Raw genomic sequence first — 12,768 nt, 5'->3', positions numbered from 1 at the left:
CTGTAATTGCATGCTTACCTTCATTGACTGGTGTACAATAACACCCAGATCTCTCTGTATTGCCCCTTTAACTAAACTGATTCCATTTCGGTCGTAATCTGCCTTCCTGTTCTTGCCACCAAAGTGGATAACCATACATTTATCCACATTAAACTGCATCTGCCATGCATCTGACCACTCACCTAACTTGTTCAGGTCACCCTGTACTCTCCTAACATCCTCATCACATTTCACCCTGCCATCCAACTTAGTATCATCAACAAATTTGCTAATGTTATTACTAATACCATTTTCTACATCATTTATATATATTGTAAAAAACTGCGGTCCCAGCACTGATCCCTGCGGTACCCCACTGGTCACTGCCTGCCATTCTGAAATGGAGCCGTTTATCACTACTCTTTGTTTCCTATCAGCCAATCAACTTTCAATCCAAGTTAGTACTTTGCCCCCAATACCATGCGCCCTAATTTTGCTCACTAACCTCCTATGTGGGACTTTATCAAAAGCTTTCTGAAAGTCAAGGTACACTACATCTACTGGATCTCCCTCGTCCATCTTCAGAGTTACATCCTCAAAACATTCCAGAAGATTAGTCAAGCATGATTTCCCCTTCATAAATCCATGCTGACTCTGACCTATCCTGTTACTACTATCCAGATGTGTTGTAATTTCATCCTTTAATAATAGACTCCAGCATCTTTCCCACCACTGAAGTCAGACTAACTGGTCTATAATTTCCTGCTTTCTCTCTCCCACCTTGCTTAAAAAGTGGTACAACATTAGCCACCCTCCAATCCGCAGGAACTGATCCCGAATCTCTCAAACTCTGGAAAATAATCACCAACGCATCCACAATTTCTCGAGCCACCTCCTTTAGTACCCTGGGATGTAGACCTTCAGACCTAACAGTCTCTCCAACACCAATTCCTGGCAAATATAAATTCCCTTCAGTTCAGGTCCTTCAGCCACTGTTACCTCAGGGAGATTGCTTGTGTCTTCCCCAGTGAACACAGATCTGAAGTACCAGTTCAATTCTTCTGCCATTTCTTTGTTCCCCGTAATATATTCCCCTGTTTCTGTCTTCAAGGGCTCAATTTTAGTCGTAACCATTTTTTTGCCTTTCACATACCTAAAAAAAGCTTTTACCATCCTCCTTTATATTTTTGGCCAGTTTACCTTCGTACCTCATTTTTTTCTCTGCGTATTTCCTTCTTAGTAATCCTCTGTTGTTCTTTAAAAGCTTCCCAGTCCTCCGTTTTCCCACTCATCTTTGCTATGTTATACTTTTTCTCTTTTAACTTTATATGTTTCTTAACTTTCCTTGTCAGCCACTGCCACCCATGCCTCCTCCTAGGATTTTTTTCTTTTTGGAAAAAACTGATCCTGCATCTTCTGCATTATACACAGAAATATCTGTTCTCTTTCAACCTCTATCAGGCAGAAGAAACAAAAGCACAAACAAGAAAAGAAACACACGCACCAATAAGTTCAAGAACATTTTCTTCCCTGCTGTTATAAGACTGCTGAATGGAGCTCTCTAACATCAAATCATGTTTACCTTGCTTAGCGCACCTCATGGAATGCAACCTGTATGCCTTGCTCTGAATAAGCATCCTAATGATCAGTATGTCCTTTTATTCTATGATTTGCATATACTACTTGCAAAACAAATCTTCTCATTGTAATTAGGTACAGGTGCCTCCAATAAAATCAGATAAGCTGCTCAGATACAAATTTCTGAAAAAAATAAAAACAAAAAGCATTTCACTATTGGTGGAGAAAGAGTCATAAGTCAGAGTTTTAGAGATATACAGCATGGAAACAGACCCTTCGGTCCAACCTGTCCATGCTGACCAGATATCCCAACCCAATCTAGTCCCACCTGCCAGCACCCGGCCCATATCCCTCCAAACCCTTTCTATTCATATACCCATCCAAATGCTTAAATGTTGCAATTGTACTAGCCTCCACCACATCCTCTGGCAGCTCATTCCATACACGCACCACCCTCTGCGTGATAAGGTTGCCCCATAGGTCTCATATTTTTGTCTCATATCCATGCCCCTCATATTTTTTGTAAACCTCTATCAGGTCACCCCTCAGCCTCTGACGCTCCAGGAAAAACAGCCCCAGCCTATTCAACCTCTCCTATAGCTCAAATCCTCCAACCCTGGCAACATCCTTGTAACTCTTTTCTGAACCCTTTCAAGTTTCACAACATCTTTCTGATAGGAAGGAGACTAGAATTGCACACAATATTCCAACAGTGGCCTAACCAATGTCCTGTACAGCCGCAATATGACCTCCCAACTCCTGTATTCAATACTCTGACCAACAAAGGAAAGCATACCAAACGCCTTCTTCACTATCCTATCTACTTGCGACTCCACTTTCAAGGAGCTATGAACCTGCACTCCAAGGTCTCTTTGTTCAGCAACACTCCCTCGGACCTTACCATTAAGTGTACAAGTCCTGCTAAGATTTACTTTCCCAAAATGCAGCACCTCGCATTTGTCTGAATTAAACTCCATTTGCCACTTGTCAGCCCATTGGCCCATCCGGTCAAGATCTTGTTGTAATCTGGGGTAACCCTCTTCGCTGTCCACAATGCCTCCAATTTTGGCGTCATCTGTGCAAACTTACTAACTGTACCTCTTATGCTCACATCCAAATCATTTATGTAAATGACAAAAAGTGGACCCAGCACCAATACTTGTGGCACTCCACTGGTTACAGGCCTTCAGTCTGTAAAACAACCCTCCACCACACCCTCTGTCTTCTACCTTTGAGCCAGTTCTGTTTCCAAATGGCTAGTTCTCCCTGTATTCCATGAGATCTAACCTTGCTAATCAGTCTCCCATGGGGAACCTTGTCGAACGCCTTACTGAAGTTCATATAGATCACATCTACTCCTCTGCCCTCAATCTTCTTTGTTACTTCTTCAAAAAACTCAATCAAGTTTGTGAGACATGATTTCCCACGCACAGAGCCATGTTGACTGTATCTCATCAGTCCTTGCCTTTCCAAATCCATGTACATCCTGTCCCTCAGGATTCCCTCCAACAACTTGCCCACCACAGAGGTCAGGCTCACTGGTCTATAGTTCCCTGGCTTGTCCTTACCACCCTTCTTAAACAGTGGCACCATGTTTGCCAACCTCCAGCCTTGCGTCACCTCACCTGTGACTATCAATGATACAAATATCTCAGGAAGAGGCCCAGCAATCACTTCTCTAGCTTCCCAGAGTTCTCGGGTACACCTGATCAGGTCTTGGGGATTTATCCACCTTTACCCGTTTCAAGACATCTAGCACTTCCTCCTCTGTAATCTGGACATTTTGCAAGCTATCACCATTTACCAGGTAAAAACAATGACTGCAGATGCTGGAAACCAGATTCTGGATTGGTGGTGCTGGAAGTGCACAGCAGTTCAGGCAGCATCCAAGGAGCAGTAAAATCAATGTTTGGCTTTTGCCCGAAATGTCGATTTTGCTGCTCCTTGGATGCTGCCTGAACTGCTGTGCTCTTCCAGCACCACTAATCCAGAACCATCTATTTCCCTACAGTCTATATCTTCCATATCCTTTTCCACAGTATATACTGATGCAAAATACTCATTTAGTATCTCCATTTTCTGCAGCTTCAAACAAAGGCAGCCTTGCTGATCCTTGAGGGGCCCTATTCTCTCCCTAGTTACCCATTTGTCCTTAATGTATTTGTAAAAACCCTTTGGATTCTCCTTAATTCTAAGTGAAATAAGAAACTACTGATAAGTAATGCGTTTTGCATTGTGAAGCCAGCAGAGAAAAAGTGGAATGGTGTGCTGTTTCCCTGGTGCCAGGATCAAGGATGTCTCAGAGAGGGTGCAGAATATTCTCACGGGGAAGAGGGGCCAGCAGGAGGTCATAGGAAGGGAAAAGGTTGAGATTCTGAAGGGAGATTACAGAGAGTTAGGCAGAAATTTAAAAAGGAGGTCCTCAAGGGTAATAATATCTGGAATACTCCCAGTGCTAAGAGATAGTGAGGGCAGGAAGAGGAGGATGGAGCAGATGAATGCATGGCTCAGGAGCTGGTGTCTGGGAGAAGGATCCACATTTTTGGATCATTGGAATCTCTTTTGGGGTAGAGTGACCTGTACAAGAAAGAGGGATTGCACCTAAATTGGAAGGGGACTAATATACAGGCAGGGAAATTTGCTAGAACTGCTCAGGAGGATTTAAACTAGTAAGGGGGGACCCAGGGAGATAGTGAGGAAAGAGATCGATCTGAGACAGGTACAGCTGAGAACAGAAGAGAGTCAAACAGTCAGGGCAGGCAGGGACAAGGTAGGACTAATAAATTAAACTGCATTTATTTCAATGGAAGGGGCCTAACGGGGAAGGCAGATGAACTCAGGACATGGTTAGGAACATGGGACTGGGATATCATAGCAATTACAGAAACATGGCTCAGGGATGGGCAGGACTGGCAGCTTAATGTTCCAGGATACAAATGCAACAGGAAGGATAGAAAGGGAGGCAAGAGAAGAGGGGGAGTGGCATTTTTGATAAGGGATAGCATTACAGATGTGCTGAGGGAGGATATTCCCAGAAATTCAGCCAGGGAAGCTATTTAGGTGGAACTGAGAAATAAGAAAGAGATGATCACCTTATTGGGATTGTATTATAGATCCCCTAATAGTCAGAGGGAAATTGAGAAACAAACTTGTAAGGAGATCTCAGCTATCTGTAAGAATAATAGGGTAGTTATGGTAGGGGATTTTAACTTTCCAAACATCGACTGGGACTGCCATAGTGTTAAGGGTTTAGATGGAGAGGAATTTGTTAAGTGTGTACAGGACAATTTTCTGATTCAGTATGTGAATGTACCTAGTAGAGAAGGTGCAAAACTTGACCTACTCTTGGGAAATAAGGCAGGGCAGGTGACTGAGATGTCAGTGAGGGAGCACTTGGGGACAAGCAATCATAATTCTACTCGCTTTAAGATAGTGATGGAAAAGCATAGATCTAAAAGTTGAAGTTCTAAATTGGAGAAAGGCCATCTGTGATGGTATTAGGCAAGAGCTTTTGAAAGCTGATTGGAGGCAGATGTTCGCAGGTAAAGGGACAGCTGGAAAATGGGAAGCCTTCAGAAATGAGATAACGAGAATCCAGAGAAAGTATATTCCTGTCTGGGTGAAAGGGAAGGCTGGTAGCTATAGGGAAAACTGGATGACTAAAGAAATTGAGGGTTTGGTGAAGAAAAAGAAGGAAGCATATGTCAGTAAAGATCGGATAGATTGAGTGAATCCTTAGAAGAGTATAAAGGAACTAGGACTTTACTTGAGGGAAAATCAGGAGGACAAAACAGGGACATGAAATAGCTTTGGCAAATAGAATTAATGAGAATCCAAAGGGTTTTTACAAATATGTTAAGAACAAAAGGGTAACTAGGGAGAGAATAGGGCCCCTCAAACATAGGCATTGCTGCCTTTGTGTGGAGCCACAGAAAATGGGAGAGATACTAAATGAATATTTTGCATCAGTATTTACAGTGGGAAAGATATGGAAGATATAGACTGTAGGGAAATAGATGGTGACAGCTTGCAAAATGTCCAGATTACAGAGGAGGAAGTGCTGGATGTCTTGAAATGGTTAAAGGTGGATAAATCCCCAGGACCTGATCAGGTGTACCCGAGAACTCTGTGGGAAACTAGAGAAGTGATTGCTGGGAGTCTTGCTGAGATATTTATAGCATCGATAGTCACAGGAGAGGTGCCGGAAGACTGGAGGTTGGCAAACGTGGTGCCACTGTTCAAGAAGGGTGGTCAGGACAAACCAGGCAACTATAGACCAGAGAGCCTGACGTCTGTGGTGGACAAGTTGTTGGAGAGAATTCTGAGGGACAGGATGTCCATGTATTTGGAAAGGCAAGGACTGATTAGGGATAGTCAACATGGCTTTGTGCGTGGGAAATCATGTCTCACAAACTTGATTGAGCTTTTTGAAGAAGTAACAAAGATGATTGATGAGGGCAGAGCAGTAGATGTGATCTATATAGACTTCAGTAAGGCATTCGACAAGGTTCCCCATGGGACACTGATTAGCAAGGTTAGATCTCATTGAATACAGGGAGAAATAGCCATTTGGATACAGAACTGGCTCAAAGGTAGAAGACAGAGGGTGGTGGTGGAGGGTTGTTTTTCAGACTGGAGGCCTGTGACCAGTGGAGTGCCACTAAGATCAGTGCTGGGCCCTCTACTTTTAGTCATTTACATAAATGATTTGGATGTGAGCATAAGAGGTACAGTTAGTAAGTTTGCAGATGACACCAAAATTGGAGGTGTAGTGGACAGCGAAGAGGGTTCCCTCAGATTACAACAGGATCTAGGCCAATGGGTTGAGAAGTGGCAGATGGAGTTTAATTCAGATAAATGAGAGGTGCTGCATTTTGGGAAAGCAAATCTTAGCACTACTGAAACACTTAATAGGAGTGTTGCTGAACAAAGAGACCTTGGAGTGCAGGTTCATAGCTCCTTGAAAGTGCAGTTGCAGGTAGAGAGGATAGTGAAGGCGGCTTTTGGTATGCGATCCTTTATTGGCCAGAATATTGAGTACAGGAGTTGGGAGGTCATGTTGCAGCTGTACAGGACATTGGTTAGGCCACTGTTGGAATATTGTGTGCAATTCTGGTCTCCTTCCTATGGGAAAGATGTTGCGAAACTTGAAGTGGTTCAGAAAAGATTTACAAGGATGTTGCCAGAGTTGGAGGATCTGAACTACAGGGAGAGGCTGAACCGGCTGGGGCTGTTTTCCCTGGAGCGTCGGAGGCTGAGGGGTGACCTTATAGGGGTTTACAAAATTATGAGGGGCATGGATAGGATAAATAGACAAAGCCTTTTCCCTGGGGTCGGGGAGTCCAGAACTAGAGGGCATAGATTTAGGGTGAGAGGGGAAAGATATAAAAGAGACCTAAGGGGCAACTTTTTCACGCAGAGAGTGGTACGTGTATGGAATGAGCTACCAGAGGATGTGGTGGAGGCTGGTACAATTGCAACATTTGAAGGGCATTTGGATGGGTTTATGAATAGGAAGGGTTTGGAGAGATATGGACTGGGTGCTGGCAGGTGGGATTAAATTGGGTTGGGATATCTGATTGGCATGGTCAGGTTGGACCGACTAAGTGAATAGCGAAGGTCTTTTCTCCCCTGGGTTGGTGGTGGTGCAAAACTAGATAGCATAGTTTAAGGTGAGACGGGAAAGATGTAAAAGGGACTGAAGTGAAAATGGTTTCCCGCAGGAGGTAGCGCATGTATGCAATGAGCTGCCCAAGGAAGTGGTGGAGGCTGATACAATTACAACATTTAAGTGGCACCTGGATGGGTATATGAATAGGAAAGATTTAGAGGGATATGGGCCAAATATTGACCAATGGGACTAGATCAGGCTGAGATGTCTGGTTGCTGCAGATGAGTTGGACCAAAGGGTCTGTTTCAGTGCTGTATGACTCAGAGGTAGAAACACAGATAGTGAACACTTTGGTTGTAAGTTTTCAAAAATTGGATTCTGGAGATGTCCCAGGGGATTGGAAAACTGCCAATGTGACACTCTTATTAAAAGAGGGAGGGAGACAATGAAGCAGATAACCAGTCAGCCGATTTCATTGAACATGTATTGTTGGAAAAATATTGGAATCACTTATTATTGAAGTCATTGGAGAACTTCTGGAAAATAATCATCTAATCAAGCACAGTCAGCATGGCTTCACGAAAGGGAAATAATGTATTACAGTTTTTTTTTGACAAGTCTCAACCAGAGTGGATAGAGGGGTACCAATAAATGTGTTGTATTTAGACTTCCAGAAGACATTCAACAAGGTACATCACGAAAAGGTCAAGCTAGAAGATCAGAACCCACAATGTTGAAGGTAATATATTGGCATGTTAGAGAATTAGCTTATGAGCAAGTAATATTGAGTGCCATTAAGGGTAACTTTTTCAGGCTGAATGAACTGTGACTAGTGAGGTACCACAGGGATCAGTGTGGGGACTGGAACTGTTTACAATACATTGATGACTTGGAGGAAGGAAGTGAATGCTTTGTAGCCAAATTTGCAGATGACACAAAAAAGTGCACAGGGAAATTGCAAGAGGGATATAAACTGTTTAAGTGAGAGATGTTGATAAGTGCTTAAAAAGTTGGCAAATGGAGTGTAACCTGGGAAGTTGATTCATTTTGGAAAAGAGAACAAGAGAATGGTTTTAAATGGAGAACAAGTATAGAAAGCTGCAACACAAAGGGACTTGGGGGATATCAGTGCATGATTCCAGAGTTGAGGGGGTTATGAAGAGAGATTCAGTAGACTGGGACTATAATCTTTGGAATTTAGAAGAATAGTGCCTGAGATGTGCTGCCAGAGATTTTGGTGGCAGTGATAACAATAACAACATTAAAGAGGCATCATGATGGATATAAGAATAGACAGGAAACAGAGGGATACGCACCATGTAGAGGCAAAAGGTTCTTAGTTTAGAACAGTCTTAGTGAGCGAAAGGCCTGTTTCTGTGCTGTGCTGTCCTTTGTTTCTTTGAATCTTTTACTTGGAGGTCATTTACTAAACCTGCCTCATTACCCATTATCAGATCCAAGATATCCTGTTCTCTGGTTGGCTCAATGATGTTGTGATCTAGAAAACTATCCCCAATGTAATCTTAATTTGTCAGCATAACTACCTTTTCCAATTTGATTAACCCAATCAACAGGAAGATTAAAGTCACCCATAATTAGCGCTCTATTTTTAGATGCTCTATTAATTGTTGATTTCCTCGAGTGTGTGGCTACAGTTGGGGGTGGGGGAGCTGTGCACTATTCCTTGTAATGCTTTCTTTCCCAGACTGCTTTTTACCTCCAGCGAGATGGACTCTGTCATTCTGCCAGAAAGGATAGAATAATATGACCTGCAAGGAGTACAGTAGCATGGCAGTACTGTATGGTGGCAAGATTAATGAACCAGAGGCATGGGGAAGTCAGGAATATAAATTCAAATAGAACAAATAAATTGCAAGTGAAAAGCAGATATCAGCAACGTTGACAATAAAAATCCAACTGGTACGCTGACATTCTTTGAAATAATGATGGACGGATGAATGAAAGAAATGAACGATTTATTTCTTGTCCCTTGCATTGCGCAATAGCAAAAAGCGTAATATAATAGAACTTCCTTCGGGAGTGCGTTGTGACAATGAGTGAGGGTATCACGAAAGACAGCTGCAGCAAACAGACTCTCTCAGGAAGAATGGGTATCTTTGGGAGTAAGTCGTCTCATGGTATAAGGATCAAAAAGATTGGTTCAACCAGACAAACCACAAGAAAAATTCCACATAAATCCCATGTCTGGTGTTTGTCATGACCTGATGCCAAAACAAATCCCCGCTTCATGACATTTGGGTGGGCCGTGCGCACAAATCTCATATTATACTTCGCTCATAGTCAACAGGATTCCATAGCACATGCATCGAAGCATAGTGGATGAGGTCGAAGCATGCCTGTCTGAGATAGTATGACCATGTTGGTACTGGACCTGCAATTAGAGAGACCCAAGTAATGCTCTGGAAGGAACCAACCCTTCTCTGATTTGGCCAACGTGCAAAACAGATCCATATCAATGAGTTCGATTCTTCACTACTTTTGTATCAATCTTCAGCCAGAAGTGCCAACTAGATGATCCCTGCCTCTGCTATAGGTCCTCAGCATCACATATGCCAGTCTTCAGTTAATTTGATTCCCTGCACGCGATAATCATGAAGTGGCTGAAGTGGGATACCGAAGGGGCTAATAACATTCAACAATTGTTCTGAGAAACTTATGCACCAGAATCTGTCTACTGTTCCAGTACAGCTACAATACTGACATCGCCTTAATGTGGAAAACTGCTCAGGTCTGTCCTGTACTCAAAAAGCAGGACAAATTGAACCGAGCCAATTATTTCCCCAGAAGTCTACACTCAGTAAAGTGATGCAAAAGGTCATCAACAGTGCTTTCAAGCAATACATGTTCTGCAATAACCTGCTCACTGACACCCAGTTTGGGTTCTGCTTGGACCACTCAGCTTCTGATTTCATTAGTCTTTATTCAAACATGAATTCCAGAGGTGAGGAGAAAAGAAGAATTGGGGCAAACTCTCCATTGGTTGAAGCCATGCATGGCACAGAGGAAGATGGTTATAGTTATTGGATGTCAGTCATCTCAGCTCCAGGACATCTCTGGATGAGTTCCTCAGTATGGTGTACTGGGCCCAATCACTTTCAGCTGCTTCATCAATTACCTTCCATCCATCATAAGGGCAGAAGTGAGGATGTTCAATGATCATTGTGCAATGTTCTTTGTGACTCCTCAGAAAAAGAAACAATCCACATCCAACTGTGACAAGACTGGACAATATCCAAACTTAAGCTAACAAGTGGCAAAATACCATTCACACTTTGAAAATTAAGTGGAGATAGAAGGTTGAGATGATCTGTGACATTACCATTGACCACAAAACTGAACTGGACCTGTTATATAAATGCTGTGCCTCAGAGTAGGTCAAGGGCTAGGAATTGTACAGTGAGTAATTCACCTGGCTCTCCAAAGCCCTGAAGAAGGGCTGATGCCTGAAACGTCGATTCTCCTGTTCCTTGGATGCTGCCTGACCTGCTGGACTTTTCCAGCAACACATTTTCAGCTCTGATCTCCAGCATCTGCAGTCCTCACTTTCTCCTCTCAAAGTCTGTCTACACCATCGACAAGCACATGTCAGGAGTATGACTGAATACTCCAATTGCTTGGATGAATCCAGTTCTAGCAACATAAGGGTGACACCATCCAGGACAAAACAGCCCTTGATTTGCACTACATTCACAACATTTACTTCCTCCAGCACTAACACAGTGGCAGTGTTACAAGGTACACTGCATTATTCATCAAGTGGCTTTGACAGCAATTTCCAAAGACACAATCTCGAAGGACAAGGGCAACAGGTACATGGAAATGCCACAACCTGTAAGTTACCCCTTTAAGCTACTCACTATACTGACTTAGAAATATGTCACAGTTCTTAGTGTGTTTGGATTAGAATACTGATCTCTTTCCCTAACAATTGTGGGTGCATCGACACTAAATGGATGGAGAAGTTGGAAGATTTCAAAGGCAACAAGGGCTTGAAAATAATAAGCAATATAGAGGAACCTCAATTATCCGAAACTTGATTATCCAAATATCGGATTATCTGTCAAGGTCACAAGGTCCCGATGCTCAGCTAAACTATGTTATCCAGTATTTGATTAACTGAATGAAACACACCCTGCCTCTGTCCTTCGGATAAATCGAGGTTCCTTTGCAGATGGCTGAACAATGGCAAATGAAATTTAATCCTGAAAAGTGAGGTGACGTATTTTGGGAGAACTAACAAAACAAGCAAACAGATGTCAGGAGCTAGGAAGTACAGAGGATCCAAGTGACCTTGGTGTGCACATCCATAGATGAAGGAAGTAGGACAGGTAGATAAGTACTATTGAAAGGCATATGGTATTCTTGTATTCACTCACTTGTCTAAGAACAAGATGGTTATGATGGAGCTGTATATTATGTTAGGCCACAGTTGGAGTCTGTGTGCAGTTCTGGTTGCCACACTACAGGAAGGATGTTTGCACCAGACAGAAGATGCACACATGCCAGGATGAAGGTGGTAGGGCAGGCAAAGAGAGCAGTTAAAGAGGAGTATGTTCTCAGATTTACTAATAGAAACAGTACAAGAAGTGGGAGGTGATGTGGAACTTGTACAGGACACTCGCTAGACCTCTGCTGGAGTATTGCATATAATTGTAGGAAAGATGCTTTGAGGAGAGAGAGTGTGCAAAAGCAATGTATAAGAATAAGAAACTTCAGTTGAGGATAGAGTGAAGTAGCACTTCTTGTCAGATGTGGGAGTTTAAAGAGAGTTGAAGGATTACTGTGGATTATATCTGTTATAAATGCTGTTGGCTGTGAAATCTTATCAGATCGAATGGATCAGTTGGAGAGACAGTTAGAAGCAATGGGAAATTTGCAACAGCAACAGTATGTGATGGATGGCAGTTATTGGAAGTGGGGGGGGGGGGGTCTCAGAGTCACATACATGGGTTAACTCCAGGAAAGGTAAGAGAGGTAGGCAGCTAGTGCAGGAGTCTTTTGTGGATATACCCATTTCAAACAGGTATGCGGTTTTGGAAAATGTAGGGGGTGATGGATTCTCAGGGGAACGTAGCACGAACAGCCAAGTTTCTGGTATTGAGACTGGCTCTAATGCAACGAGGGGTACGTTGGGTTCCAAGAGATCAATTGTGTTAGGGGATTCTCTCGTCAGAGGTACAGACAGATGTTTCTGTGGCCAGCAGCAAAAAAGCAGAATGGTGTGTTGCTTCCCTGGAGCCAGGATCAAGGATGTTTCAGAGGGGCCAGAAAGATGTCAGTGTCCACATTGGAACCAATGACATAGGAAGGCAAAAGGTTGAGATTCTGAAGGGAGATGACAGAGTTCGGCAAACATTTAAAAAGGAGGCCCTCGAGAGTAGTAATACAGTACTACAAGCTGGTGAGGGCAGGAACAGGAGGATAGAGCAGATGAATGCATGGCTGAGGAGCTGGTGTACAGGAGAAGGATTCACATATTTGGATCATTGGAATCACCTTTGGGGTAAAAGTGACCTGTACAAGAAGGACAAATTGCACCTAAAATTGAAGAGGACAAATATACAGGCAGGGAAATTTAC

The sequence above is a fragment of the Chiloscyllium punctatum genome, chromosome 8, assembly GCF_047496795.1.
Source record: "Chiloscyllium punctatum isolate Juve2018m chromosome 8, sChiPun1.3, whole genome shotgun sequence".
Classification (NCBI taxonomy): domain Eukaryota; kingdom Metazoa; phylum Chordata; class Chondrichthyes; order Orectolobiformes; family Hemiscylliidae; genus Chiloscyllium; species Chiloscyllium punctatum.
This window is presented reverse-complemented; position numbering follows the sequence as displayed.